Here is a 24,189-nt window from a genome sequence, read left to right as displayed (position 1 = left end):
AGCTCTCTGCTGTGGCCTGGGAAAGCAGTAGAAGATGGCCCAAGTGCTTGGGATCCTGTACCCAAATGGGAGGCCTGGAAGAAGATCCTGACTCCTGGCTTCGGATGGGCCCAGCTCTGACCATTGCGGCCGTTTGGGGAGTGAATGAGCAGATGGAAGACCCCTCCCTCCCTCTCTCTGTCGCTTTTTCTGCCTCTCTGTAACTCTGCCTTTCAAATAAATAAATCTTATTAAAAAAAAAAAAAAAAACTAAACAGACCGGCATCAGTTAGGAAGTTAACTATGAGCCAAGGCAAACACACACTATCACTTTTCATCCAGCAGTGTCTCTAGGTGCTCTGTAAGCCTAGGATGGTGCCTGGACTCTCTGGACCACTTAGAAGTTCATCTACATCCAGATGAAGTGGAGAGGCCCCTGACTTCCCAAGACTAGGAAATCTTGTCTGATTTAGCTACAGATTCCTAAACATCAATTCCAAAATCCCCACAATAACATGCATTATTTACATAAACAGAGAAGAAAAATGCCATGGAAGACAGAGACAACGTTTTGACGCACTTCCTGTGGAGGGCTCAGGTAAAGAGCTGTGGTGGAGGTTGCATTTAAAATGAAAATAAATAAATTGCTGAAATCTGACAGGGAGAATTGAGGAAGAGGCCTTTTGGTGCAGAAAACAGAATAAGTAAACCATGTAATCAGACGAAGTGTAAGCATGTTCTGGGAATATCAAATAGTCCAGCTTTCTGGTGCAGAGGAAAAGCGAACAGGGCCACTGCGGCTCAGGATTTACAGTCTAATGGGAAAATACTTTACATGAATCACATCTAGAGAGAATTAACCTGCAGGATGTGTCGGCGTGGAGAGTGATTAGCAGCATTGTGGTTACACTGAGGATCCTGCAACCCTCCATGTGGGCCAGCAAAGCCAGAGGACAGAAGAAGCAGTGCGAAGGCCTTCGTGGAAAGACAGAGTAACTGAGAGACAGAGCACACAACAACTCCACCCTCAATAACCACACATTACAGAACATGCTCTCACTCGTAAAGGTTGTTCTTGGCTGGATTAGTAATAACTCTCTTCGTTAAGAGGAACGATATTCACCGGAACTAACATAAGTTAAATAAAGATAATTTTGGGGGGCTGGCACTGTGATGCAGTGGGTTAAGGCCCCAGCCTGCAGTGCCGGCATCCTATATGGGCACTGGTTTGAGTCTCCACTGCTCCACTTCTGATCCAGCTCCCTGCTAATGGCCTGGGAAAGCAGTACAAGATAGCCCAGTCCTTGGGCCCCTGCACACCCACGTGGGAGACCTGGAGGAAGCTCCCAGATTCTGGCTTCAGATAGGCACAGCTCCAGCTATTGCAGCCATCTGAGGAGTGAACCAGCAAATGGAAGACTTCTCTCTCTGCCTCTACCTCTCTAACTCTTTCAAATAAATAAAATAATTATTTAAAATAATTTTTCTTCTACAGATGCAGAGGTGTATTGCATAGCCCTAGGACAGTGGTGCAAATGTAGACTGAACCCTGAATCTAGAACGCAATGACGTTCCACCTCCCGAATTTCCTGAATTGCTCAATTCCCATACATTGTCTTTGTTCTTCCTCTATTTCTCTGTCGATGGGATAGTTTCTTCTCATTTTCCCATGAAAGAACCATACAACGAAAAGAGATGGGCCTTTCTCATCTCTTGAGCTGATATATAAAATACCCAAGAGAGTTGAGTTACCCTATTCTGTATTAATCCTAGTGATAGTCACAGCCTGACACTGGACCAATAAAATTTCACAAGAGGGTTATTTCAGGTTGAGAAACAGGATTCCTAGGAGTTTCTCCAAGGACAGCCACTGTCAACCAGGGACACAACTCACTGGAATCACAGTCTCTGCTTCTTCAGTCCTCTTACTTTTGCTTCCATGGTATAGCCAATGCTTGCAATACCTGGGGCTGCGCCAGGACAAAGCCAGGAGCCAGGAACTCAGTGTGGGCCTTCCCCCTGACTACCTGTCTATCCTGGGAGGTATAGAATCAGGAGGTTCTATAGGTGGGAGGCTGGAATCAGGAGCAGAGCTGGGACTGCCACCCAGGAACTCTGATGGAGGACTCAGGCACACCAAACACCCACACCCACATGAGGTTTTCCACACTAGCTCTGCATTATTTTTTTATCATATTCAATTTATAGTCAGTTATTACCCCCTTGCTGTTTTTTAATTTAAAATGTATTTTTAACTTGTATTCATGATTTTGCCTTTTCCCATTGATTTTTAATTTAATTGAAGCAGATCTATTTTCTGACACGTATTAGTAGTTTCACTTATTGTCTCATTTTCTTGCAAGCTATAGTCATTAGCTGCTTTGAGGAAAATTAAAAAAATAAAGAAAATTGGCCTGAGCATATTCTTTAAAGGTATCATTTTACCTGTCCCTTGCTATCAGTCATTTGCATTATTATTACTCTTCACAATTAATCTGGCAAAGGATTAATTAATAATTATTTTTTCATTTCTTATTCTCCATTTACTCCTCACAATGGAGGTGCATGACTTCTTACTCCTCTACCAAAAATCAGACAACAAAACTGCACCCATCAACAAATCAGCACAGACAATCCCAACCTGTTTCCTGACCTTTCTACCGCCTGGAGCAGGTTCATTCTCCCCTCCTGAGAAATCCATTCATTCTGGATTCATCAGCTTCACCCTTAACTGTTTAATTTTCCCTGCCTGTACAACTGGTTTTTTTTTTTTTAATGTTGCTATTGATTATTTCATGGGTTATCTCTTCTCCCACCTCATTTTAGTTAATGTTTCTACAAAATTCTGTCCTAGGCCCACTGCCTAATCCCTTGGGTTAGACAACCACCTCTCATCATTTACATGTCAGCTGGGACAGTACAGAGTTCTCATCATTTACATGTCAGCTGGGACAGTACAGAGTTGTGGGTAAGAGTTCAGGTTCTGGAGCAAGATTCCTGGTTTCCAGTCCACACAGGTTAATCTTTCCAAGAATCAGCCTCCTCTTCTGTACGAGGAAAGAAAATGGTATCATCTTGGGTTTGTCGTGAAGCTTAAATTAATGTATGGAAACACATTGCTTAAAGTTCCTGGTATACAATAAAGTAATATAAATGTTCATAACAGTACATTTGTGTTGAGAAACTCACAAATATATATGTAAATATATATACCCCAAACCGAATCTCCTGAGATATTTTTCTTAATTTTTGTCTGCTCATTCTTTCATAATGTGCAAAATAGCCTGTGTGAGAAAACATTTAAAATACAAAGTGACATTTGATAGTCACGCCAGCTAAGCATGATGCACACTCCCAGTCAAGAGTCCATGAGCCACACCTTCATTTTCAAAGGGGGCAACAGTGTCCTTCACACGGTGTAGTGCACTTTCATCTTTGTGGTTGAACACCCGCATTACTTCCAGTGCGTCTCTGTAATAATCAAGTATTAGTAGAAAAGCAATTGCTGGACGCTGTTGTTTATAAAACTGTTGACTGTGAGAACCTTCAGCTGCTTAGAGTGAAGCGTGCAGTCCGCAATCTAGACCACGAAGACCACGCGGCAGCACCCCTGAGCTGACCAGAGGCTCTGGTTGGGAGGCCAGCACCACCATTGAGGATGCACCTGAAAGTCAACCCCCGCCTGCCTTCTCTCACTGTACCAACACAGCTGCATCATCCCTGTCCGGGAAAAGTGTGGGGTACAGTGGGTTACAACTTCGTTACCTTCTTGTTTCTGTTCTTGGAGCAGAGGTCTCTAGAAAACAAAGACTTGGAGAGAAAAAGGAAAAAAGAACGTTTCCATAGCCTGTCAGAGATCTTGGCAGAATTCTCGCAAGGACATTTTCTGTCTCCAGAGAGGCACGGGTAGAGGAATTCAAAGAAGATACTGAGTATGAATACATAAACTGGATTTTTGAGATTCGAGGGCATGGCAAGGGCCTACGGTATTAGGCTGAGCCTTGTCTCATAAAGAAGGCACTGACATCTACAGTTAGAAGGCTACTGATCAATGTCATGGAGGCCACAGGGCAGAGGCCTCAGCCCGAATGCCTTGCATGATTGTAAAAGTGCTTGTGGCAGCGGCAAGATACTGAGCGTGCTCAGAGCGTCCACACAGGAGTCATTCTGTAGTAACACATACCGGGACACAGTTGCTTTTCTTCTTTATAGAGGCTTGGCTGCCGTGGTCAGACAGACACAGATTCGGATGTCACAGAGGTCTCGATGGACCAGAAGATGTGGACGTGGAAACATCGCACACCTCTGGCGGCACCACAGAGCACTGGGGCAGAACAGTACTGCTGTGGTTCCAGGCTTCTCACAATAGCTTGGCCTTGACTAAAGCTAAAGGACTTTCCCATGAGAAAAACAGAGGAACAGCATTCCAGAGAGTTGGCGTCACGTGCGCACAAGCACACGGCAAGACCATGCTATGAGATATTTGGCCACATGACAGGCATTTTCATCTTCTGGAAGTGCAAGGCAGCGAATGAATCAAAACGGCAGGAGAGCAAGCACCTGCTGATGTTGTGTGTGTGAGAGTCTCTCCCCTACTGCCCGCAAGCAACTCGGCGAGCACGAATGCTCCCTGGAACACAACAGTCAAGCTTCTCTTCTTCCCCATTCAAGTCTCCCTAAAGTGTTACATTAGCACAGTTCCTGATTTAAATAATAAGGTATTACTGTGTGTAGGCATTTAAAAAGATTGACAGCATCAATCGCCACTATTACCCAAGCTATAATAATTTTGCTGGCAGTACAATATTTGGTTGGCTATCTGGGAAATCCTGTAAAAGTGTAAGTTTCTGGCTCTATTGACTCTGGTAGGAAGTCTTCCTGTTCACCTTCAAGGTGACTTCCCTGACAAGCCTTCCCTGGCTTCCTCATCTGTATTCCAAGTTATACTGCTTTTCAGCCCGTCATGTATACGAGGGTATATCAAAAATTTTGTGGAATACAACATTAAAGCATAAGTTTATTTTTATGCAAAAAATCCAAAAACCATGCAGCTGTACGGAACAGTTTTTCATTATACACATTTTCTGTGAACCCTTTGAAGATTCCTCACACAGATTTAATTTTTGCAGCAAAATAAACTTACTTTTAATTCCATTTTTCTATACCTTTTCTGAAGTACTCTCCCTTTACTATAATTCTTCACTTATTTGTCTCTTACACTATACACTGTATCAAGGCAGGAGCATCTGCTATCTAAATATTCATGAAGTCCATCCAGCAATAGGGTCTATTAATCAGCCATGGCCTATAAAGCCATTTTTCCTGAAGCCAAGGCACATGGCAGTGCTATGGCCTAGATCGATGCCATATTTGAAGAGAGTTGGAGTTTTAACTAGCATGGTGTATTTTCTGGGAACAGAGAAAAACATACTGGCACATAAAATATCAAATCCAAGAGCTTTAGCATCGCACTACAGCTAACCAGTCATAGAAAAGTCGCTTTTCCTGCTTGGGCAATGTACAAGGGATGCAAGTAGTGACATATGAAATCAGACTGAATCAAACAAGAGAAAATAAGTCACTGGCTGAGATTCTGTCTTGGCAGGAAGATGAACTGGGTAACTTAGCCACTCTCAGAGCCTATGGTTTGATGAATTCTCTACTGAAACACAGGATTTTAAAACTTCATTGCCATCTTCAAACTCTTAAAATACACATGTAAATGGATTGTATAACCATCTTTCTTAAACCCTAACTCAAAACTCCAAGTTACTAGCCTTCCGTTAATCAGCTCCTGAAAATCACTAAGCGTGTACCCTCAAAATTATTCTATGTCTCTCTGCACAGGTGTGGCGACATTTATTCATCTATAATAGTTCTGGTTTACTTACATAAGTTGTATTATACAGTATTACTTCCATTTGCTTACTTTCACTTCCTACCATGTATCATGGAGACATTTTCATATCTCTGCCTTATACTATATATTAAACAGATGCCGTGTATTTTATAATGTGCCTGTGTGTAATTTAGTAATTTTCCCATTACTTAATCTTCGGGTCACCTGAAGCATCTTGTAGTCACACATAATATTGTAGTGAACATGCCTAAATCAAAGATATCTTTGTGTACAATACAGACTTATTTTACAGTACAAACTAATACAACTCCTATGGAAAGATACAGGAGGGATCCTCAAAAGCCTGCGGTAAATGTGTATTATGGAAACACTCTGCATGGACTTAAGATTTTTTGAGGCAAAATAAGCTGATTTTTAAATTCCATTTTGCGTGAACTTTTTAAAGATTTGTCTACTTATTGAAAGGTAGTTACAGAAAAAAAGGGAGAAAGGGAGAGAGAGGGAAAGAGAGACATCTTCCATCTGCTGGTTCACTTCAGGAGCTTCATCTAGGTCTCTCCCGCTGCTTTCCCAGCTGCATGAGCACTGAGATGGATCACAAGTGGAGCACCCGGGACACAAACCGGCGCTCCGATGTGGAATACCGGCAACGCAAGCAGCAGCTCTACCCACTGTGCCACCCTGCCTGCCCCATGCATGAACTCTGTGAAGCGCCCTCGTGTGTGCATCTAAAATTTGCCAAAAACATTACAGAAGATCGTGGCATCCAAGGTTCTGCCAACAGGATGTGCACGTGTGTATTTCCCCCACTTCACCCATGGACCGTATTGATCGTTCTGGAGGACTGTAGCTTGTCATGTTTCTCATATTCCATGTTTACAATTGAATAATTTTATATGTTTCTTGTTTGCCTTCTGTGAATGGCCTATCCATAACCCTTGCCCATTTTTCTGTTGGCTTTTCCTACTTATTTAATCAATTTATATATTCAAATATACACAAATATATAATACAGTTAAATAATTTTTTACATTTATACAACAATTATCACTTGGTACAGATGCTACAAAGTTTCTCTCAATTTGTTATTTCCCTAACTTTTCATGCTGTCGTTCATTGTAAGTTGGCTATTCAGGAGCACATCGCTTCATTTTCACGCGTGTGTGAGTTTCCCAGGATTCTCTGTAACACTGCTCATTTCATACTACTACATACGTAGTATCAGAAAGATACTACGTGTGGTACTGATTTTCTTAAACTGTATAGAACCTGCCTTGCAACCTGCCCAGGTTGGGTTCCATGTGCACTTAAAGATAATACACATTCAAGGCTGGGCGGAACGTCACACACTCCTGTCAGGTGCATTTGGTTTAGAGTGCAGTTCAAAGCCAACATCTCCTTAATGATTTCCTGTCTGGATGACCCGTCCAGTGCTGGAAGCGGAGCACGAACGCACGTGATTTTTCCTTGTTTCAGTCCATGTCTCCCATCAGACCTCCTACTGTCGGCTTTCACATTAGGTGCCCTAATGCTGGCTAGATGTGTAGTTACGGCTGACACAACTGCTTGATGCATTCAGCGCTTTGACACAATATAATAAACCCGTCTCTCTCTTTCTGATTTGAAGTCAAGCACTGCTACAGTCCTGTGGTCAGGTCTCACTCTTCAGGGAGCCTGTGCCTGTGGCCCTGGACTGTGAAGTCCACGAGGTCGACCCCCGAAGTGGGACAGGTTGGCCACACTGAGCCCGGTTTGGAGTGAGGCATTTCCCGTACCTGGGCTCTGATAAACCCCCCACAGGGCACGTTCTTGCTAAGCAGTCTCTCCGGGGAGCAGACCTGGTGGTGAACAGGATGCTCTGGTGTATTTCAAAATGATTCCTTTTCCTTCTGCCTGCCAGAATTTCTTTCCAGGATTTATTGTGAGAACCTAGTCCAGCTCACGAGAGTGTGACCCCTCGCTATGACTGAATGCCCCTGGAGGCTTAAGTTCTCTGACTTGCGCACACTCGTCAGGTACAGTTTAGGTTGTGCTGACTTACCCGTGGTTCCCATGGAGGCTTGCACTCCAGACTTTCTGCTCCACTATGCTACGATTCTGTGTCTGCCTGTCTTTCTCTCCCATTCTGGGGACCCTGATTTCCCCTGTTCTCCTACATCTCTCAGGGATCCAAGAGGAGGTTTTGAAGTGTCAGTGTTTTCAGCTTTCTACTTGTTAGTACAGCCAGGACACGAACGTCCAAGCTCCTGATATGTGAGACAGGAAACCTTTATTATTGTTTTAGCTGCCCAGTAATATCCCATTGCACAGTGGCACCACATTTTATCTATTCCTTTTATCCACTGGTGGATATTTGGTGATTTCACTCTTTTTAAAAGATTTATTTATGTAAAAGGCAGAGTTATAGAGAGATAGGGAGAAGGAGAGGAAGAGATAGATAAGGGGAGAAGAGGAGAGCGGAGAGAGAGGAGAGAGAAGAGGATGGAGGGCGAAGAGGGAGAGAGAGAGAGAGGGGAGAAAGGACAGAGAGAGAGATAGAGAGAAGAAGAGATGAGAGGGGACGCGGGAGAGGGGAGTGGGGAGTGGGGAGAGGATCTTCAACCCACTGGTTCACTTCCTAAGCGGCTGCAAAGGCTGGGGCTGGGCCAGGCCAAAGCCAGGAGTTCTGAGCTTCATCTAGGTCTCCCATGTAGGTTCAGCAGCCACCTTCTGCTGCTTTCCCCGGTGCGTTAGCAGAGAGCTGGATTGGAAGTGGAGCAGCCGGGACTGGAACTGGCAGCCATGTGGGATGCCGGCACTGCAGGCAGTGTCTCAACCCAATTACTCCACAATGCTGGCCCTGTGATTGCCACGTTTTGGATGTTTGGGATATAAGACCGCTATGAACACTCGCATGCAAGCTTTCACGTAGACCTATGCTTCCACTGAACAGATAACTAAAAGATGAACTCTGAGTCACGTGGTAATGCCAGGTAATCTTCTGAGGAACTGCCAGACGGTTCTTTGAAGTGGCTGCCCCGTTCTACATTCTCGTGAGTCGTATACAAGGCTTCCAAATTCACCACTTTCTCAGAGTACTGTCCTTATCTCGCTTTTCAACTATAGCTACCAGAGCTACCAGAGTGGGTGTGAAGTGATGTTTCCTTGTGGTTCGGACTTGAATTTCTTTGAAGATTCTCTGCTGGGCATCTTCACTCACATTCATGAAAAGAATGTATTCCTTCAGACAAATGTCTTTCAGCTCATTTCTCTTTTATTTTTTAAAGATTTATTTATTTGAAAGGCAGAACCAGAGAGAGAGAGAGAGAGAGAGAGAGAGAGAGAGAGAGAGACGAGACAGAAAGTCTTCCATCCACTGGTTCACTCCAACAAAAGGCCAAAATGACCAAAGCTGTGCTGATCCAAAGCCAGGAACCAGGAGCGAGGAGCCTCCTCCGGGTCTCCCACACAGCTGCAGGGGCCCAAGGTCTTGGGCCATCTTCCACTGCTTTCCCAGGCCACAGCAGAGAGCTGGATTAGAAGTGGAGCTGCTGGCACTGCAGGCAGCGGCTTTACCAGCTGTGCCACGGAGCAGGCCCCTTGCTTCCTTTCTGACAATGAGTTATTTCTCTTTTTGTTATTGAGTTATAGGAGTTCTTTATGATTTGCAAATTTTCTTCCATTTGCCTACTGTCCACTTTCTTGATGCTCTCCTTGATAGCAAAGAGGTTTTTAATTTTGATGAAGTCTAAATTATCTACCTTTTTCTCTCTTCTTTTGTTGCTTTTACTTTGGGTGGCATACATAAGAAAACTCTAGCTAATCCCAGCTCAGAGGTATTTATGCCCACATTTCCATGTAAAAGTTGATAGTTCCAGCTCCTGTATTTAGGTCTTTGATCATTTTTGCGACAATTTTATGATGGAGAATATAATGCCAACTTCTTTCCTTTGCATGTGGCTTTCTAGTTGTGCTACTAAAATATCTTTAAAAACCTTTTCTGTCCCCATTGAATATCCAGGCACTGCCGTCAAAACTCAGCTGACCATAAAAGTAATGGCATGCATCTGGACTCTGAATTCTACTTCACTGACATGTATGTGGATGACATGTATTATATGCTCATGCCAATGTCTCCTATCTGGATTTAAATTTTGAAATCAAGAAGTAGGAACCCTTAAAATGTGCTCTGCCTGTCAAGACTGGCTTGGCTAAGTCTCTTGCATTCTTCACCTAAGTCCTGGACTTTGCACATGAATTTTAGGCTCAGCTTGCCAACTTATTCAAAGATGGTGGTTGAGCTTTTTATAGAACTTAGGTTATTTGTCATTTTCTTGCCATGGTATCAGGCAGCAACTTAGCCTACCCTTCACAGGACACTTAACTTTTTTTGAAGCACAGTTACTTGCATTAGTATGTTATTCCCACCCACTCCACCCCCCGCCCCCCGAGTAGATTATAAACTCCATGAGAGCAGATGCTGTGCCATATTAATTTCCAGAAAAGTCTTCAAAAATTTTTGCAAACAGCATATGCTTTAATTATTTACTTTATAGAAGTCTTCAAAACTAGGATAGGTTGGAGTTTACTCAATATGATATTTCTGGTCTTCTTCAAAAAAGACATTGATGAGAAATCTGATCAACGACTGTCAAGCAAGCGCATGGTTAGTTTGCTTTCACATAGGTGTGAGATAGACTTGGAGAATACTATACTTTATACTCTCTATTTCTACACTTGTTTCCCCGTGAGTAGAAGGCTTGTTCAGAGATTTTATTTATTTATTTATTTATTTATTTATTTATTTTGACAGGCAGAGTGGATAGTGAGAGAGAGAGACAGAGAGAAAGGTCTTCCTTTTGCCGATGGTTCACCCTCCAATGGCCGCCGCAGCCGGTGCACCACGCTGATCTGATGGCAGGAGCCAGGTGCTTCTCCTGGTCTCCCATGGGGTGCAGGACCCAAGCACTTGGGCCATCATCCACTGCACTCCCGGGCCACAGCAGAGAGCTGGCCTGGAAGAGGGACAACCGGGACAGAATCCGGCGCCCCGACCTGGACTAGAACCCGGTGTGCCGGCGCCGCAAGGCAGAGGATTAGCCTAGTGAGCCACGGCGCCGGCCCAGAGATACTATTTTATTAACGCTATTTTATCTTGGGTTACTAGCCAAGTTGGCTATTAAAGCAAATAAAAACCCATGACAATCTGTCCTTAATGTGCTGTGCATTGAGATTTAATGCTATAACGAGTACTCAAATAATATATTTCACTTTGTGTTTCTATGGGGGTGCAAACTGTTGAAATCTTTACTTAATGCATACTAAACTGATCCTCTGTAAAAAAAAAAAAAAAAAAAAAAAAAAGAAAAGAAAAGAAAAGAAAAGAAACTATCAACTCCCAACTTGACTCTCACTGGGATTAAACATGACAATAGGTCTGATCTGATTTCATCATCATTAAAAAAAAATCATCTATTATTTTTCACTTTATGTTTCTGTGTGGGAGCAAACTGTTGAAATCCTTACTTAATGTATACTAAGCTGATCTTCTGTATATTAAGATAATCGAAAATGAATCTTGATGTGAATGGAAGGGGAGAGGGAGTGGGAAAGGGGAGGGTTGTGGGTGGGAGGGACGGTATGGGGGGGAAGCCATAGTAATCCATTATTCGTACTTTGGAAACGTATATTCATTAAATAAAAGTTAAAAAAAAAAAAACCCATGACAATAAATAAAATATCAAATTTTTCCAAGAATTCACATAAAATTCAGTAGATTAATATGTGCAATTTAAAAATGACTTCATGGAAATATGCAGTTGGTGTGTATTGGTCATGATTCATGAAGTATTCACAGTGGGGAGATCACAGTTACTGGTGTATGCCATCGCTTTAAACTAAGGAAGAAAAAAATGCTATTATCTGGAATAATTCTCTGGCCCAATGTGAATGGGTATCATTTCTAGCTTTTAATTGCCACATCTGTTTCTCAGTTTAGTCATGGCATTCACACAATGGGACATGACTTAATGACCAGCAGACATAATGTGAATTATTTTCAGCTCACAAAAATGCTGCCAGGAGCCTCCCATACATGGGAGAGGTTTTCAAACTGTAACCAACACTGGTTCATCCACACCACTGTTAACGCTGAATTACTTGACATGTCTCTAATTAAAACTACCAGAGCAGCAGTGTTAGTCAAAAGCAACCACACTGTGTTCAGTGCACAAGCACTCTGGCCAAGTTGCTCTGTATTGTATGGCAACACAAACCCAGCTGGTGCTAGGTCCTTTCCATCTGATCCCGAGTTGGAAATGTCACACATTTCTTTTCAAAAATCACTCATGCCGGGCCGGCGCCGCGGCTCACTAGGCTAATCCTCCGCCTAGCGGCGCCGGCACACCGGGTTCTAGTCCCGGTCGGGGCGCCGGATTCTGTCCCGGTTGCCCCTCTTCCAGGCCAGCCCTCTGCTGTGGCCAGGGAGTGCAGTGGAGGATGGCCCAGGTGCTTGGGCCCTGCACCCCATGGGAGACCAGGAAAAGCACCTGGCTCCTGGCTCCTGCCATCGGATCAGCGTGGTGCGCCGGCCGCGGCGGCCATTGGAGGGTGAACCAACGGCAAAGGAAGACCTTTCTCTCTGTCTCTCTCTCACTGTCCACTCTGCCTGTCAAAAAAAAAAAAAAAAAAAATCACTCATGCCTGACTAGCTATCCACTGCAGCTAGATGGGCAATTTCCTGATTTTTGAAGACTTGTATATTCTCAGCCACCTACCAAAAATAATTTTTGTAAGAAAGATAATTCCTTTTGATGTGTACAACTACTTAGTCTCCAAGTCCATTTATCCACAAATCTCATTCTGTTGTTTTCTGTGCAAAGTCTCTGATTATTTGTGAGTTAAAGATGCTTTATAATGGAATAGGTAGGTCCACAGTGTGGCTAAGCATACAAACACCGCAGTTCAAGCTGTAATCAGTACACATTAAATAAGCCTTGACTGCTTGATGGAGATGGGTATTAGTTCACTTCCACTTTCAGTACTTCCTGCTATCTGCTCGTGTAATTTAAGCCCATCAGTGGTTATTTCAGTGTTGTCTAAAAAGCCCAAGCTTAGGGAATGTTCTGCAGGAATCTCTTGTCAGGTCACTTCTCCTTTCTCCATGCAGACATGACAGACAGCTCACCTGATCACTTTACTCACACGGCACTGTAGCTCCACGTGCAATGCTAACTCTGGAACCCCATGACCCAGCTGGAGCTCCTCCCAGGTGCTCTGTGGCCTCAGATGAATAGAAATCTTATTCGTTCTTCTTTAAACTGAAGATAGCATTAACATACCTCACAGGAGTGTGAGATTTAAATCAAACGATGAAATTTGAAGTGTTTGTAGATGCATTTGACTTTTGTTTTCTTTATTAACTGCTTTTATTTCTCTGATTCCACCTAAACAGTCTACTATTGAGGGTCTTATCTCTTTTAAGTTCAAATAGAGGCGTTTCTTAGGTTCACAATGCCTCACTCTGATGGCAAGCTGGTCCCACTATTGTCCTGAGGAGCCTCACGGGAGGTGGGCATCACGGCAGCAGGGTGTAGTGGTTAAGCCGCCACTTAAGACACTGGCACCACATACTGGAGTGCCAGGGTTGGAATCCTGCTTCTGCTTCCAATCCAGCTTCCTGTTGGTGCACCCTGGAAGTCAGAGATGATGGCTCAAGTACTTGGGTCCCATGTTGGAGACCCAGAGGGAGTTTCCAGCTCCTGGCAACAGTCCCACCTAATTTTATCTGTTGCTGGTATTTGGACAGTGAACTTGAAGATTGGAGATCAATCTCATCAATCAGTGTCTCTCTCTCTCTCTGTCTCTCTCTCCATCATTATGCTTTTCACATAAATAAAAATACATAAGTAAAATTAATTAGACACATATAATGTCTTTTGAAAACACCACACAGCCTTACAAAATCACACTATATCTTCAAATCACAGTAGGCCAGGGTTTGGTCTTCATATTTCTAACTCAAAATTTTGTTTTTTCTGTCTCAGACCAATCAGACTGGAAGACGTTTATTCACAGTAACAAAGCTTACATGGGAGCAATGAATAACATTAGGGCATTGACCTCATGTATCCTGAGAAAACTCAGTCAAGTGGCACGTACACTCATTCCCCAGACCAGCACAGTCTTTCTCTGTAGGACGCTGCCTAGGATGTCAAATTCCAAGCAGAAGACTTTTTGGCCATCCCAGAATCAGAGCAGGGCTGCTGGTGCTTCCACTGCTATGCTCAGTGGCCTCCTGCTTTGACAGGTGCAAGTGCTACATGTCCACAGATGGACCTGTCTCCCAAACAGGACGAGCAATGACAAGTCTGCTGGGCAGCACGATTTTAGCAGACACTGTTCATGTGACAGTCTATGTAAATCAGGCCCCTGGGGTTACACAGCATGTCACGGTGGAAACGCTTTTCCCCCGAGTGGTATTTCAGCGGACACTGTCAGCGTATGTGTCCTTGACACCTTTGCTTCTGTTTTACTTTTAATGATGCCCAATTCTCTTTATGATTGGGCTTTTCCTTTCTCAGGTTTTGCATTACACTATTTTAGTTTATTAATTCTATCTTGTTGCTGTCAGAAACTCTACTTTTGAAAACCCTTATAAATGTCCTTACAGTACAAGCATTCTATTAATATGACATTTGGTTACATTTTAAACTTTTAATAAGATTTGGAATGAAGCTTCCAAAAGAATCTACGTCCAATGCTATCCAGGTCTTAAAGTATCCTTGCACCCCAAATCCTAAACCTCACTTACCCAAAGCCACTGAAATGAACTGTTTACCAGCAGAAAGGAAGTAGGTACTTTTTGTTTCATGGGAAATAGATGGTGAGTTGCTAAAATATGTAGAACCAACGTGTTCTCCCTAACTCTTGTATTCCACTAAATATGAAAGTGACACGGGCAGGCAGGCGGTATTACAGAAAGGGGCTGAGGTTTGACAGCCCAAGCCAACCTGCGTGGCAGCCTGGGCCACCATTTGACAGGGCTGGTGTGACCTGCCATGGGATGGCTCTGGCAGCACTACCCGCCATGCGACAGCTGCAGCCAGCCCAAGCCAAAGCCCTGCTGGTTGGCACAGCAGGTGCAGCCAGCCCCTGTGACAGCCTGGTCTGTCCCATTCAAGCCTCCCTTTCTGTTTCCCTCCCCACGCCCATGTTCCATGCACCAACAAGCCCTGCCCATGCCCCCTCCTTTCCATGCAGTCAAACTTCAAGTTCCATGAGGTTGCATACTTAGAAGCCCAGCTGGAAACATCCATTATGGTTACAGGTCGTGGCCTCTCTCGGACCTTGGGTTCCTTATAACGCCATTATTCTAAAGACACCGTGGCCAGCTCTCTCTTCCACTCCCATCATGCACCTGACACTGTAACACTCAAACTCTGCCCCAAACTTTGCTCCTTTTTGAACACTCAATTAAGCCCCACCCCAGACCCCACCCCTGTGCCTCCTGATGTTATAAAAAGTGTCCTGGAATGAAGCCCGAGCTTGTGTTCACTCCCTGGTGACTTAGCCATCCATCCAGTACTGTGCGAGGTGTGGCAGTCCCACTAGTACACCACAGTTAGAATTGCCAAAGAGGTCATGGACATTTACAACACTAAGACCACACAGTTACCTGTCTAGTGGCTGGGGTGATAAAATGTATAATCGAGCCTGTAAATTATGGCAGAATCAGGAGGAAAGGTAACACAGCACAAGGAAGACAACGCTGCTTTACTGCAGGGATGGCTGGTGGAGGCCTAAGGAAAAACACTAACACAGACCCTAGTACTCAGGCAGGGCTGATCCTACTTGGTACCTATTTCATCAATGAGTCCCAGTTACTCAGGGGAAACTTCACAGAGTCCACATGGGCTCCCAAACTCACAAGAACCAGCTGCTCAACTTAGCATTCCAGGTGTTTAATGATGGAGACAAGGCTGAAGGGGCAGTGGTGCTTTGAAACCAGCAACAGCAACCCGGATGACCAGCTCAGAGTCTACGTGGGTGCATCTGCCAGGAGTTATACCTCTATGCCCGGAGCCTTCACAGGTACTCCCAGAGGATAATTTTGTCTACTGTGGATCTCAAATTTGTATTATAAAAAGGAGGGGGGGAGAGTAAAATTTCTGCTTTCCCACACACTTCTCCCTAAAAAGAAAGACTTTAAGTCTATTGTACCTTTCAGCTGACACGGTGTTCCTACCTCTCCTATTTTTCTTGGGGAACAGCTACTGGCCGAAAAAGGCTCCGGTAAGCTTTCATACCTTAACTGGAGGAAATCTTACTACATCTAATGCAGGTGCTTTAAGGGACCTGTCTATTGCCTTGGGCAACTTAGCCCAGACCACTGACCAGGCTCTAGAGTAACCATGCAATTCTACAGATTTCTTGGCTGTAGTGTTTACGGACAACCAACCGTCCCTAGAATACCTACTGGCAGGACAAAGAAGTATACATGAGACCTGTCCCATTTATGTTAACAGTGTACTCAAGCAAAGAGATTTATAAAGAAGCCAAGTGGTGCTGTGACGTGGTAAGGGAAGTTCATCAGCTCCCACCATCTGGGAGGCAAGAAGTCCCTTCCCTTCTTGGACATGGTTCTTGCCCTGGTTTCTTCACTAAATTGTGTTCTTCCTAAATGTTAAATCTGTCTTTCCCCAGAATTCACAGTTTCATGACAAAATGAGGGTGACACAGGGACTCTGGCCACTGCCAACAGCTGGTGGCAGACCTGTAGCTCCTCCAACAGCATCTCTACGTGAGTTAGGTAGGGATTTTCCATGGCCGCTTAGGCAGGGATGATGCCCTGACGCAGCATGAGAGGTTACAGAACATAAACTCTTCCTTTAACCTTCCGTCAGGATTAAGGGATGAAAACATCAGAGGTGAGACATGATATGGGCAGGTAGATAGTGTTGGAGGAAAGAGCTGCAATTTGACTGCTGTACCCAGTCCCCAGAGCAGGGCGTGTCACTATCTGACCTGCTGCTTGAGGACTCTGCTATGGCCCACAGTGGGTGGCGCCAGTGGCATGACCTTCCACTGCACAGCTGCAGTCAGCCCAGGAAGCAGCCCTGGCCACCTGGCATAGCAGCTGTGGCCTGCCCACGCCTGACACCCTAGTAGGCACCACTCAAGCCTCATTTTTGGTGCATTGCCCAAAACTATAGTCCAGGTACCACTAAGCCCCACTCCCTGTCACGAAGCAGAAACTGCAAGTTCCACAGTGCTGCAAACTTAGATCCAGCACTAGCTGGAAATATCCAGCATCCATCATGTCCTCATAATGATCTTTAGGTCATTATCATAAAATTACCATAGCTGGCACGCCCCCTCCCATCACACACCTGGTGCCACGGCATTCCCAATATTTCCAAAACAGGGCACAAAAATGGATGGTGCCCAAGCCCAGCCCAAACTCTGCCCTTGTTTGGATTTCCAATCTTGAACCTTGTTGGGCTTTTTGCTAATTTTCTGTCTCTTTCTTTGTCTCTCAAGCTTGGCTTCATCCTTTGCTTAAAACACATCCTACTTCCCTGCACACCAGTATGCCTCAGTCTTGAATTCTTTCACACACGGAGGGAAGAGACTTAAACAAGCCTAGCCTAGCCAGAGACCCAGCTGCCCACGGCAAAAGCACTGTACCCTTTCCTGCCACCTCATAGTCTGAGGATACATATAAATAGTTTAGAAAATTCCTGCAGTAGACAAATTTGCCTGGCTTTGTTTCACAGAGGAGCTCATAAATTTTTATGATTATGATTTTCATAAGACTGATTAAAAGCCTTCACCACACATTTTTAAAACAGAGATCTATTTTTCATTCATTTCTCCAGTGAACATTATTAACATCACATCAGAGGAAGTGCAAAGTAATAGCTTTGGGAGACAAATCCTTGTATCTGATGTTTATGTGTGTTGTGAGGTCTTAATTTCTGGGAAGAATGGGCTCAGGGCTTTATGTGGCACTTAGTCATGACCAGGCTTAACTTGGGTCACCCTGGGCACTCTGTGAAGCCTAAACAGCCAGAGATACCAGAAGCTGAAAACTCAAGGCTGGACCTCTTGTCATTTCACAGCAACTATCAACCATGAATGAAACAAGCGCTGGCAGTGGCATCTCCAACGGACTTCCCTCTGCTGAGGTGCTCTGCAAGTTGACACGCGTTACCAAGAGCTGAAGGAGCTCTGCTTGCCCAGCTGTCTTTCTGCCCACACGTGCGTGCACGCGCGCACACACACACACACACACTCATATGCACAAGGATGGCAGTTTATTATTAAAAAAATTGTGCTGAAAAGTATTATGAGATGAAAAGCTGAATATATTCCTGTCATACATGTTCACAGATTTTTTCTATTATGAGAGACTCATCTCCTTAGGAATATTAAATATGCCACTTTAAATAAAAATATCTCCAGAATATTTTAGGACAGGGTTATTCTACTTGAATACATCCTCTCAAATGCTTCATTAAGTTGTTTATCAAGACATACTGTACAACTGTTATATTTCCAGTTTAACAAGCCCAAGCATCTCACATTATTAACTTGTCTAATTAACCAGCCTAAATACTTTCTTCTTTCTGAAAATGCAGTGCAGCGCCTACCTCCTTCAGTCCGTGCCAGGAGAAAGCTCATTTTTTATACATCGGTCCCTTCTTTTTCAAAATGAGGAAGACTGAGTACAAAGAAGAAAATCTCGGAGACATACTGCTTCCGAACAGGGGATTTTTAAAAAAGATTTATTAGAGAGACAGAGAGATCTTCCCTTGGTTCACTCCCCAAATGGCCACAGTGTTCAGGGCCGGGCCAGGCCAAGGGCGTGAGCCTGGAACTCAGTCGAGGTCTCTCTAAAGGCAAGGGCCCAAGCATTTGGTCTGTCTTCTGCTGCTTCCCCAGGCAAATCAGTGGGGAGCCTGATCACAAGTGGGGCATCCACGACTCGAACCAGCCCTCACATGGGATGCCAGCGCTGCCGACGTGGCCTAACTGCCTGTGCGCCAGCATCGGCCCCCAGACAGAGTGTTCAGGTGTCACAACATTCAGAGAAAGAACCACGCTCTCCCACTGTTTACATGACTGTCAGTACCCAGACCCGGGAGAAGCTCATGGCTCCTGGCTTCGCATTTGCCCAGCTCCAGCTGTTGCAGCCAATTAGACAGTGAACCAGTGGATGAAAGACCACCCCCCCACCCCCTGCCTCTCTGTAATTCTGCCTTTCAAATAAATAAATAAATAATTTTTTTAAAAAAGGAGAGAGAAGCATAAGTGAATAACACTAGCATGCCTTGAATTTGAACCCAATTTAATTTCAAATATTTTCCCCAATTATGATTTTCATAAGACTGATTAAAAGCCTTCACCACACATTTTGAAAACAGGGCTCTATTTCTCATTCACTGCTCCAGTGAACATTATTCACATCACATCAGAGGAAGTGAAAGGTGATAGCTTTGGGAGACAAATCACTGTATCTGATGCTAATGCGTGTTGTGAGGTCCGCTAAATATCCTGTCCAGTATTCTTTGGAAAGAATATCTCATTTCATAGATAAGAGAATTGAGAGTTACAGATATGTAATGATATCTAAAGCAAGTTGACTGACAAAAGATCATTACTCAACGGCTTTCAGATTGACAGTTCAATGAGGTTTTCCAGTGTGTGTGCGTGCTCTCTCATATCCTGGCATGGTGTGTTATGGTCAGGTCTGAAGACTGGAACTACGAAAGTGGTACCTGCTATCTTTGTGCTGAAGTAGGTGGTGACGGGAATTGTGACGGTGCCCGTGACGGCCGAGATGAGGGAGAGATGGTGGAAGCAATTGTTCTTCCTCATTCTTCCCACGCGGCCCTGCTTTCTTAGGATTTCACACTTGCTCTGGTCCTCACCTTAGACTACACAGCTCCAAACAGAGCTTTGGTATCGGTGGTCATGTCCACGACGTACCGCTCAAGATGTCTTTGAGTGCATTCACATGTCCCATAGGAATACGTAACGATACAGGAAATGCTAAGGACACAGTTGTTGTAGAAAGAGACATGATATATGTAAGGAAAAAGAAAAGCTTGAGCATGGGAACCACTACTCTAAGTTACGTTTGTTCTACAATTCCTTTCAGTACTATTTTTTTTGAAAAGGTAACATTTAATAACCGTCTTCTACCACAGATTAAGTCATAAATTACAAAGCAGTTAAAAATTTCTGAGAGTATTATATTGTTTAAAAAAAAACCCAGCTCACTCTTACATAAATAATATCTAGTGCTTCAGGGCTGATGCTGTGGCACAGTAGGTTAATCCTCTGCCTGTGGCGCCGGTATCCCATATGGACTCAGGTTCAAGTCCTGGCTGCTCCACTTCCAATCCAGCTCTCTGCTATGGCCTGGGAAAGCAGTAGAAAATGGCCCAAATCCTTGGGTTCCTGCACCCATTTGGGAGACCCAGAAGAAGCTCCTGGTTTTGGATAGGCTCAGCTCCGGCTGTTGTGGGCATTTGGGGCGTAAACTAGGGGATGAAAGACCTTTCTGTCTCTCCTTCTCACTGTCTGTAACTCTATCTCTCAAATAATAAATATCCTTAATAATAATAATAATAATATCTATTGCTTCATTGGGACACAAGTAACTCTCAAACAAAATACTGAATCCTGGCTGTTTCCAGGCCACCATTAAGGACCGGGTGCAGAAGGCAAAGCCCTTGTAAAGGGAGGGCAGAGGCACGCTGAGCAGCAACCACTGGCAACGCTCAGGCTCCGCCAGCCTCCAAACGAGGATCTGAAGTGGTTTATTCCCTGGCATGCTCCACTCGAGTTACTGTCCAGTTTATCAACACAATCAAGCTCCAAAGGTAAAGATTTACCATGATGAAGCACTTACTGCATTCTTTGTACCATGTCATAATTATAGTAAGTAAATTCCAAGAGTCTTAACAAAAATAGCCTCCATCATGTACAGGGATGGAGAGTTCTCTGTTGGACCTTTTGTGTTCTGAACAACGAGACTGTTAAGCTATCAATGACATTGTTTTATATTATAAAAAAAACTAGCTTTTTCATTTGTTATGTGTGTAGGTATTCGCTGCTTAAGTTGAAGTTACACTTGTTAAGTGATTAAAGGCAATGTTGTTACAGCAGCATATATTTATTTTATTCTTAAAGAATAAAATGCATCAAGACAAACAGCTGTTATTTCTGTTTGCAAGTTGTAAAATTGAGTTAGTTTGTTGATGTAAACTACCAGTAACTCACTGAGGACCATGACACCTTCTGAAAACGCCACATACCCACGTAATGTGTCCAAGTCACAGCCCATCCCAGATTTGTCCAGAGCAGAAGAAGCAAGCAATGACTGCTCAGTGATGTGGTCTTCCTGGCAAGAGACCAACAGGGTCAGGTGCTGGGAAGAGCCACTGGAGCAAGGCAGCTCACAGCAGGTGGAGGAAACTCTCAGCTTAAAGAAAAATGCCTAAATAACGCTCTCACACTGCTGACTGCTAATTCCATGCTCGTCAGCTTGGACATGAGCCCATAACCTTAATTTCTCTCTTCTTAAGGGGCTGATTGGGAGTGACTTGCTGACCATGGTGTCCATTACTAACTGGGTCATGAGAGAAAGGGATTTCTGTGGTTACTTGTGACCTCCTGATAGGTCTGCAGAAGTTACAGGTGAGGAGGGTGGTGAGAAGTTAACCACGATCCGTCTCGGAGGAGGTCACACCGGCATCATGGTGCATTTCAAAGACTTTCTCGATGGCGTTGACGTAGGCAGCTGTTCTGAGGTCCAATCCCAAGTTGTACGTCATGGCTGTGTGTGGAATGCTCCATCAGGTATGCCAAGTCAGAGTGCACAATGTCTTTCTTAGATGCACCTGTTATCCTGGGATTCCACTGTGGGGATGATCGGAATAGTTCCACCATGCTTCCTGCATTTCCTTTTTCAACTCTCTTGAACGGACACGAGCAACTAGTAGTTGGAATCTCTTTCATACTTGAAGGTCAAACGGCCATGGGTGACATGATTAAGGTCCTGCAGCCACTCAAAGTAAGACACTGTCACTCCACCAGGATTTAAGAAGAGATCCGGAAAGACCGTGATGCTCCTCTCCAGGAGGATCTTACCGGCTTCAGGAGTTGTTGGTCCCATTGGCCCTTCAGCAATGATTCTGGCTTTGACCCCGGGTGTGTTGGGTTTGGTCAACTGCTGCTTGCTGGCAGCAGGGAACAGTATGTCACCGTCGGCCTCCGGGATGCTTCCTTCATACACCTCTGCCTTGGGGAAGCTCAGAACTGAGCCACACTGCAATCCGGAGTCTTCCAGACTCCATATACTCCCATAAAGTTCACCAACATCGACACACTTAGCGCCACAATGATGTATGCCACAATGATGTGTCTCAGAGAGTGCAGGCCCACATCACCAAACCCCTGAACAACAAGTGTTCCATCCCCAATCACTGGTGTCACTCCCAAAATGCTCGTGTAAGATGTCTCCTTGATCAAGTTTTCAATTCCATGGCAAACCCCGTGGCCAGAGGCAGAGAGGCGCTGTGGATGGCTCCTTGCTGCGAGGTTCGCCCCCGACGCAGGCTTGGGCGTTGGTTTGTAGTGCCCTGAAGCGCTGGCACAGGCGTCAGCCATCCAGGACACTTCCCGCTGGCCCGTGCTCATGTCCGCGCCAGGCACAGCCAGGCCAGGACCGAGGAAGCCCTTCTTGGCTAGTCCCATGGTGAACCTCCGTGGGATTTACCAACTCATTATCCGTGTAGTTCTTGGGACTGATCTTAAGGCCGGCTTTTGCACCCCGAAGGTCGCATCGACCCCCGCACAGCACAGCTGGAGGACATCAGACGCCGCTGCTCCCAGTTCATCCACGCTCACACAGCCTGTGTCGGATACGCCCCCTGCAAGGCCTGCAGTGTGGCTGTGCTGGGCCCGGTGGCCCTCGACGGCCTCCTAGGAGCCGCTCAGCGCGTGGCTGCAAGGCTTGATGGCCCGCAGGACGCCCCGCACCGGTTCCGCCTCTGCTCCGGGCTCTGGCGGGCGCGCAGCTCCTCTACCAGCCTGTCCTGGGCGACGCGGGCGCTGCGGCCGGAGAAGCCCTCCAGCACGTGGAGACGTTGGGGCCCTTGGCGCAGTGGGCGCAGTGGGTGGCCGCGTCGCCGCTGCGGGGCTCAGGGCGAGGCTGCCTCCTCCGTGGCCGCAGACCCAGGCGCGGTACCCAGCGGCAGGAGAGTGGCGCATTGGCCCTGCGCACGTGGGCAGGCGGGCAGAGAGCTGCGGCCGCCGTCCCTGGAAGCAGTGGTGGACACTGGGAGCCGGCCCACGGGGCAGGTCCTGCCTCATCCAGAATCCCACAGTATTTTTAAAATATTTATTTAGTTGCTTACGTACTGATTTATTTATTTACTTAGGTATTTATAACGCAGAGAGAGAGAGCAACAGAGAGACAAAGATCTTCCATCTGTGGGTTCACTCCCTAAATGGCTGGACCAGGACTGGGCAGGCCAAAGCCAGGAGCCAGGAGCTCCATCCTGCTTTCCCCCAAGCCCTTGGATCACCACCACCTGCTGTCTTTCCTGGTGTATGAGCAGGGAACTAGGCGGAGGCAGAACAGCCAGGATTCGAACCTGTTCTTCCAAACGAGATGCCGGGCTCACAAGTTGTGGCTTAGCCTTCTGTGCTGCGCAGCTGACCCCAGGGAGTCAGTTTTGAAGTTAAATTGAGCCAACTCCAGTTACATAGAGTTTCACCCTTTGCAGGGTTTCAATAAACAAAAATCACCAGATGCAGTGAAGTTCGCTGTAACATTTAAACACTAACGATTTTAATCTTTGCTGTTCAGAAGGGGATCCTTTACCAGTGAAGAAAGTTAGTGCTGTTGCCCATATAGTTGGTACAATGCTTGTCTCAGGTCCTCTTAGCACACAAAGAGAAACTGAACTCACTGTGTATCCGAGAGGCCTGTCACTTCTTTTTTCTGTCTTCAGCCTCCCAGCTGTTAAACAAAGGGTGAAGGATCCCTGTGGCTCAGTTTTGCTTTGCAAGTTTCACAGCTGTCAGTACAATACTATTGAAGGGTGAGGGTACCGTACCGGAGGTTGAGATTATAGCTTTGGATTCAAAGCAACAAGGAGTCAAGCTCCACGTTCTAACCTATGTAAGGCTCAAGTTAGGGTGCAATAATAGTAACAGAGCTTAGCTACTTGCTTGGACTAGAAAATTTATTCTTTATATATTTCCATTAAGCCCAGCTCTCCTTAACATCCAGTCCAAACCCAGATCCTAGCAATTCCATATTTCCAGACATCTTTAATTCACCCTGTCATAAC

At 45.1% G+C, this 24,189-nt stretch overlaps 1 long non-coding RNA gene and 1 pseudogene across 1 annotated transcript in view; both read right to left on the bottom strand.

Annotated features, from left to right (window-relative positions):
- Positions 1–24,189, bottom strand: part of LOC138843906 (uncharacterized) — a 180,362-nt gene that overhangs the window by 137,035 nt on the left and 19,138 nt on the right. The gene's annotated exons all lie outside the window — the stretch shown is intronic.
- On the bottom strand, positions 21,010–23,203 carry LOC138843662 (glutamate dehydrogenase 1, mitochondrial-like; annotated as a pseudogene).

This window comes from Oryctolagus cuniculus, chromosome 9 (genome assembly GCF_051225735.1).
Source record: "Oryctolagus cuniculus isolate XC-2025 breed Fujian yellow rabbit chromosome 9, ASM5122573v1, whole genome shotgun sequence".
In the NCBI taxonomy this organism is placed as follows: Eukaryota; Metazoa; Chordata; class Mammalia; order Lagomorpha; family Leporidae; genus Oryctolagus; species Oryctolagus cuniculus.
This window is presented reverse-complemented; position numbering and strand designations above follow the sequence as displayed.